This window comes from Hyaena hyaena, unplaced genomic scaffold, assembly GCF_003009895.1.
Source record: "Hyaena hyaena isolate Hyena2069 unplaced genomic scaffold, ASM300989v1 scaffold_8, whole genome shotgun sequence".
NCBI lineage: Eukaryota > Metazoa > Chordata > Mammalia > Carnivora > Hyaenidae > Hyaena > Hyaena hyaena.
This window is the reverse complement of record NW_024080640.1, coordinates 7,039,051-7,046,348: the sequence shown is the minus strand read 5'-3', so window position 1 is coordinate 7,046,348 and position 7,298 is coordinate 7,039,051. Positions and strand designations below refer to the sequence as shown.

At 41.4% G+C, this 7,298-nt stretch overlaps 1 long non-coding RNA gene across 1 annotated transcript; it reads right to left on the bottom strand.

The window, feature by feature from the left end:
• Window positions 1-1,507: 1,507 nt before the first annotated feature.
• LOC120239613 lies at window positions 1,508-7,085 on the bottom strand. The gene is made up of 3 exons (XR_005530476.1): window positions 6,870-7,085; window positions 4,716-4,861; window positions 1,508-2,120 (listed from the first exon to the last, which is right to left on the bottom strand). It is a non-coding gene; the product is annotated as an uncharacterized LOC120239613 (long non-coding RNA).
• Between the last annotated feature and the right edge of the window lie 213 nt (window positions 7,086-7,298).

The following is a 7,298-nucleotide window of genomic DNA, read 5'->3' as shown; positions in this document are numbered from 1 at the left end:
ACATGAAATCAGAATTCAGTGAGGAGAGACTAGCATGGGCTGGAGGTAGCCAAGAAAGCCTTTGTGAAGATGGTGTAGTTTGAGACAAATGTTCAAGGGATTTGGACAGGCAGAGAAGAGGGAGTAAGATATTCAAGATGGGAGAAAAGACACAGAACTATGGAAGCAGGAGTCGATATGTTGATCCAGAGAGGGGAGTGACTTAAAGAGAGGGGGATGCCTTACTTATCTAATTTTAACATAGTATCTATCATATGTTATAACCCATATGTGGAACTTGAGAAACCTAACAGAAGACCATGACAGAGGGAAGGGAAAAAAGATAGTTACAGAGAGGGAGGGATGCAAACCATAAGAGACTCTTAAAAACAGAGACCAAACTGAAGGTTGATGGGGGAGAGGGGAAAATGGGTGATGGGCATTGAGGAGGGCACTTGTTGGGATGAGCAATGGATGTTGTATGTAAGCGATGAGTCATGGACATCTACCCCCAAAATCAAGAGCACACTGTCCACACTGTATGTTAGCCAATTTGACAATATATTTTAAAAATTAAACATAAATAAAGAGAGGGAGCTGCCTAGCAGTAGTGGATGGGATTGGTATAACAAAACAGCTCAGAAAAAAACCACCCAGAGACATCTGAACCAAAGAACAATGACATGAGAGAGAGATTAAACAGAACTGCACAAAGATGTCTCGTACGAGAAGAGGATTTTAAGAAACTTCCTCAAGCAGGAGCATGCAGAGTGGACTGAAGAAAACCAAGATGAGCTGGAGGAGGCAGATGAGAAGTTATTGCAAAATCTACAAATAAAAGTGTGAGCATCTGTAGCATCTGTAACACCATAACATGTGGTAGTGATAGAAGAATCAAGACAAAAGGAATCAACTCAGGAGAACCAAAGGGAAGAAAATGCTCTGGAATGTCTACTTTTGCATAGTAGAAATAGAGATCATGTCTGTGATAGACTGTCCAACATCCATTCCACCCAAACACTCATCATCTTACACCTGCTGTCATGGTTCGAAGTCAGTGCTGACCATTTTGTCCTCCTCACCAGTGATGGCTGCAGGATTGGGCATGTGACCACTTCTGGCAAATGGGAAGAGGCTGGTGGAAAATATTTCCTCTCTTAATTGAGAAACACAGGATAAGATGATCTATCTTCTCCCTTTGAACGTTGTCCTGTGTGGGTGTGATGTCTGCAACTGATACACTGCCTCACTATCAGCTTTGGAAAATAATCTGAATCTTTGATAACATAAGCGAGCTGCTGAAGGAGCTAACCCATACACCCTCCAGACTTTTGATAATGTGAGATAATTCACATCCTTATCATTTCAACTAGTTTGGATTGGGGGCTTTTGCTATTTGTAGCCAAAAACATCCAAACTGATCTACAGTTGTATCTTCTCAGTAGAAAACCTCTGTAATGCATTCTACAGTGAAAAGATAAGGGAAGAAAGAAGGGGGGTGAGCAGTAATTCAAAAGTTACAACATGGTTTAAGTGAAGACTTGTCTTTAAGTCTTATTTCATGAGTCTGTTGCTAACCAAAACAAAAGAATTTAATTGTGGCACAACAAACTGAAATTCTTTGTTTTCCAGAGTTGCCAGAATTGGTATTTTCTTTCCATTTCCATCAATAGAGGTGCCACTAACTCCTATAGGGATTTGTGTCTTCTCCCTTGCCTTGTGTGAACAGTTATTAGTGATGGCAATAGTTATGGTTATTCCTTCAGCATGTTCTGGGATGGTGGCTAGGAGTTTAACTTCTAGTTCACTGCGTGATTCCAGTTTGTTTTGAGGTTGACCAAAGCTATAGCTAACTAACAGCACACAGTGTACCAGTTAGGATAAGCTAGATGATGCTCTAGGAACAATCCAAATATCTCAGGTTCACTTTGGATCTGGAAAACTCTCCAGGCAGCTGTTCTTCATGTGGTGGCTAAATGGTACCAGGTACCTCACTCTTGTGAGCCTCTCAACAGAGACTTCCATGATCACCATGGCAGAAGAGAAGGCTGGAGGTTCTCACCACAGCAAGTAGATGTTCAGCCCTGAAGGACGCCCCACTTGCAGCCCATTGGCCATCACTTGTCACAGGATCAGCCTACCTGCAAGGGTACAGGGAATTGCAGCCCACCTATGTGCCTGTAGGTATGAGTGAATACCAGAGTCTCTGTCACACATACTAACACATTTTAAGTTCGGAAGGAAATTACCCCGCCCTGCTGGTGAGTCTGATGAGAAGTGCAAGACATTAAATGGTCCTTAAAAAAACATGAATTGGAGATCCAAACAACTCCAATGAGGTGGTTCTTGGTGGAACCGCCTTGTAGTTATTAAGTCCCCTAGCTTGAACAATTGTCCACCTTGACCATTGTCCTCCCTGTGGCTCCTAAAGTTCCTTGAGCTCACTACCTTGTAAGGAAAATAAAATCAGGGAAACCAAAAAGTTAAGATGGAACTAGATCAAGTGTGAGTGGAGAAGATATTGGGAATAAATACTTAAGGACATCAGATATCGGACTTCAAAACGCTGTATGGGGCGCCTGTGTAGCTCAGTTGGTTAAGCATCGGACTCTTAATTTTGGCTCAGGTCATGATCTCACAGTTTGTGAGATAGAGCCCGTGTCAGTCTCTGCACTGACAGTGCAGAGCTTGCTTGGTATTCTCTCTTTCCCTATCTCTCTGTCTCTCCGCTGCTTGTGTGCACTTGCTCTCTCTCTCTGTTTATCTAAAAATAAACTTAAAAAAAAAAAAGCTGTATGACATGCGAAATCTAGGCAGGCACTGCTCCAGATTCTCCTATTAACAAAGTGTGAAACATGGTCAGTTGCTTTGTGAGTGGACATAGTGTAATGCGGTAGATTTCCCCCAAATTGCTCAGTATTTGGAACAAAGGAGCTGTTCAGGAAAAGTCAGCTTCCAGTCCAATGGGCTTAACAGTAGCAGGAGAGCTTCTCTAACCAAAATCTCAAGATAACAGCCCTCACAAACATCATTACTACTTGATACTTATCAACATCACATTTAACCCAAATCTTTGCATTTCCCTGGTAATCTTTCTTTTATGTTGTTAATACAAATAGAGAATAATAGCAGTTCTGAAATTTGGGAGATTTCACTTTTTACACTCCCCCCAGAGTCCAAGGGAAATGTTGCTCAGATAGGAGTATGTGAATGGGCAAGATGGGAGAAGAGGGGGGATTTCTCTGCCCACACCGCCACTACATTTCCACTTCTGATCTCTTTCTGCTCTTCTTATTAGCTTCTCTTCCCCAAGGATTGATTGATCAGAGAATAGGACATTCACTGAATGCATATGGGCAGAGATTAGGATATCTGCATCTAAAGTCAGTAACCTGGACTCCACTTTCTTTCCTGATTCTTGGGGGTGCAGCCAACCATCAGAAAAGTGAAAAGTGGGCCAAAAAAGAGGCTGAGCATGATCCGTTCTCCCAGTGCAAGCAGCTAGCATCTGCAGAATAGGAAGTCGACCAAAAACTCCTGAAACAAACAAAAACTCCAAGAGACGTCTCTTCTGTATTTAGGGAAAGCTAATCTGATGAATAAGTTGCAAGGATCTAAAGTAGTGCCTACCACTTAATAGATGCTCACTAAACATTTTTGAACAAATAACTGAGTAGGTTAATTGGATTTGTGTCTAATAATTGTTTTTCTTTCATAATTAAAATAGGCTGTCTGAATCCCAGTCACTCTCCTACTTGCTTTATCGTCTAGGGCAAATTATTGAGCCTCTCTGAGATTAGTTTTCTCATCTATCAAATGGAAATTATGAGAGTACTCTGTAGTATTGTCGAGAGGTCCAAGTGAGATAAAGTGTATAAAACTCCTGATAACCATAATAATTATCCTATGATAATAAACCTTAAATGCTCTCTCTCCCTTCTCTTTCCATAATGAATAGATTTGACTGAAGCATTTTTTTTGGTAAGTCATTTCAGAGCTCCTAATAACTGCTGAGCACTACTGTCATATTAGTAGCTGTGAGTTTTCTCCAGTCCCTTTGCATCTGGAACTTCAGTTCTGTCATTGGCCATCTGGTAAACTGAGTCAGTTTCCATCTCTGAGCTGTATTTTCCAGGTTTTATTAGACAAAAGAATCCCAGGAAGAGAACTAGTCTTGTTTTTATTTTCATTTTTATTTATTATTTTTGGGTAGGCAGTATATGGAGTTAAATATCAAAATGAATAAAATGCCATACATTGAACAGGCTCACTCTCTCCCTGTCCTCACTCACCCCCTTCCTGAGCTTCGAGCCCTTTCTGGTATTTATTTTTATTATTTTCTTATAAATTTGGTGTGTTCCTTTCCATATACAAAAGGTAGCATGCTTTATAAAGTGCTCTAAATCTTGCTTTTATCACCTAACAATGCATCCTAAGGCTCTTCCATATTAAAACATACGGAATTTCTAGATGTTCTTTTTCTTTCTTTCTTTCTTTCATTCTTTCTTTCTTTCTTTCATCCTTCCTTTCTTTCTTTCTTTCTTTCTTTCTTTCTTTCTTTCTTTCTTTCTTTCTTTCTTTCTTTCTTTCTTCCTTTCTTTCTGTAAAAGCTGCATGGGATTCCATTGTGCACATATACCATGGTTTAATTAATCAATACCCTATTGGAAGCACTTATGTTGTTTCCAATCTCTTTTTATTATCAACAATAGTGCAATAAGTAATTTCATACTTACATATTTTGTGTGTGGAGAGAATCAGGAGAATAAATTCTCAGAAGTGGTTTTGCTAGCCCTAAAGTAAATATATTTATCATTTTGATAGATATTGCCAACTTGGTCTTTACATGAATTCTACCATTTTCTCCTCCCAGCAATGATGTCTAAAAGGGTGAAACAAGCATGTTTAAAGCCATTTAACAAAGAGTAAATGAAGATAAATAATGAAAGCAAGCAGGGGCACCTGGGTGGCTCAGTCAGTTAAGCAACCTACTCTTGGTTTTGACTCAGGTCATGATCTCACGGTCTGTGGGTTTGAGCCCCAAGTTGGGCTCCATGCTGACAGTGTCGAGCCTGCTTGGAATTCTCTCTCTTTCCCTCCCTATTCTCCCCTCCCCTGCTTTCTCACTGTCTCTCAAAATAAATAAATGAACTTAAAAAAAAATTAAAGACTATCTTTGGGGGACCTGAGCAGCTCAGTCGGTTAAGCATCTGACTTTGGCTCAGGTTGTGATCTCATGGTTCACAAGTTTGAGCCCCATGTCAGGCTCTGTGCTAACACCTCAGAGCCTGGAGCCTGCTTCAGATTCTGTCTCTGTCTCTCTCTGCCCCTCCCCTGCTCATCCACTCTCTCTAAAATATAAACATTAAAAAAAAAGACTATCTTAAAAAATAATAATAATGAAAGCAAGCAGATCTATGGGTAGAGAGCCCCCAAGAACAGTGGTGCCCTCAGCGACTTGGGATCCTACTTCCTTCTCTTTCTCTAAGAGATAAAACAAAACTAGCCATGACAATCAGATGAGACAAGGCACTATGGAGTCTGTATATGGTGCAAATATTACTGTGGGACAAAAATGAAGAATCAGTGGAGAGCCATGCTTCATCGCCTACAAGCTCCACTTCCCCTGCCCCTTAACACCTTCTTGTTCTCTTAGAGCTTTCCTCAAGTTCCACACCAGAGGAACCTGCTGAGGAAATGGGCATAACCATGATGGCATCTTGACACACACAGGTTTGTGAATGATCCACAGTTTTTAATGTTCGAGTGTGGAGTTGAGGTGAGCCCTGGGAGAACTCCTCTCTTCTTCCCCAACCTGATAACTTCCTAAGTGAAGGAGAGCTGGGTGGTCCTCAGCCTGAGGACCTGGAAGTGTATAAGAGTCCAGCTTGCCCTGGTCTCAATCCAAAATGAGCAGCCAGCTGGTTGGAATTTCTGTCATCTGGGGTTAGCATGGGGCTCTACTTGACTTCCAATCTGGAGAGTTTCTTTAAAATCTGAGTCTGCCTTGTAGAGTACTGAATATGAATCTTTCCCATTTGGCTTGTCTCAGTACCAGTGGCTAATCCCCTGTGTTAGGGTACAGTGGAGGCTTCTCCAACAAGAAAACCAATGTGCAGTGGACTTAATTGTGAAGGAGTGTGTTTCTTTGTGACTGCTAAGTCCAGAGTAGGGTGTCCTGCCCAGAGAGGCAGATCAGTCCCATCCACTTCCTCCCTACTTGCAGCCCACTATCTGGTAGGGCCCTGGGTCTGAATAACCAAAGCTGGGCCACCCCACCCAACTTGCTGCTGGCGGAAATCTAGGAAAAGTAATTTTCCTTTAAGCAACGATTGCAAATCTGGGGGGACGAATTGCTGTCTCCACACCCACCACAGCCAATTCTTCCCCATTCCCTTCTCCTTGGTAATTCCACACCAAGGGTCAACACTATCGGTCTAGGAATAGAAGGAAGCCAGAGTATCAGGGGCAGGTACATTAGCATCAAGGCAGGATGTGGCATTCACAGCAACCAGCTGTTTTCAATGTGCCAGTGAGAACAGAACATAAAATATAGACTTAAAATTCAGTACTGAGACACACAATTGATATAAGAAAGGTCTGTCTAGTGGAGAGGTTAAAACATGCAAGCTGGGACATTGAGAAAGACTTAGAATTGTCATTCCGGCAGGCCTTCAGATCGTGATCGTTTCTGCTTAGAAACCAGAAGCTGAGCAAGGTGAACCCTTGAACTCCTTCCAGATTTATGATTCTTATTATTGTAGTTCCTAACGGGCTTGCCATCTCCCCATACCCCTCCCCCAAAATATCAACTAAAAAAAAAAAAAAAACACTCCGTGTGAAAAGAAAACCTATCTCAGGAAAAAAAATCAATTCCTAGAGAATTTTACCTTCATGTTAAGAGATTTTGTTCCTTTTATTTTTCTGACTTAGACTATTTGCATGGAAGTGGAATCATGGTTCAGCTCATTCGCTGGTGCTATTTCTCTTTCTGTTCATATTCTTGTCTGCTCTGTGACATGACAGTCAGTTGCTGTGGAGATGACTACATGTGTCAAGAACAGAGAATTTCATAATTTCAGGTGCAGGATGACTTGCTACATCCTTGGCTGATAGTTTCTGTGATCATTTCAGCTCCTCGGCTGCCCTTGTAAGAGCAGGAAAGATTGCCTGTTGGAAAGAATTCTTCTGATTAATGTTTTAAAAACTTATTTCTTTTCTTACTCTCAACTCACAGATTGGTGCCCAGCTAATATCACTGTCACTTTACAGTTGTGGCAATTCCAAATGTCAACAGAAGACTGGCCCCTGGTTCTCAG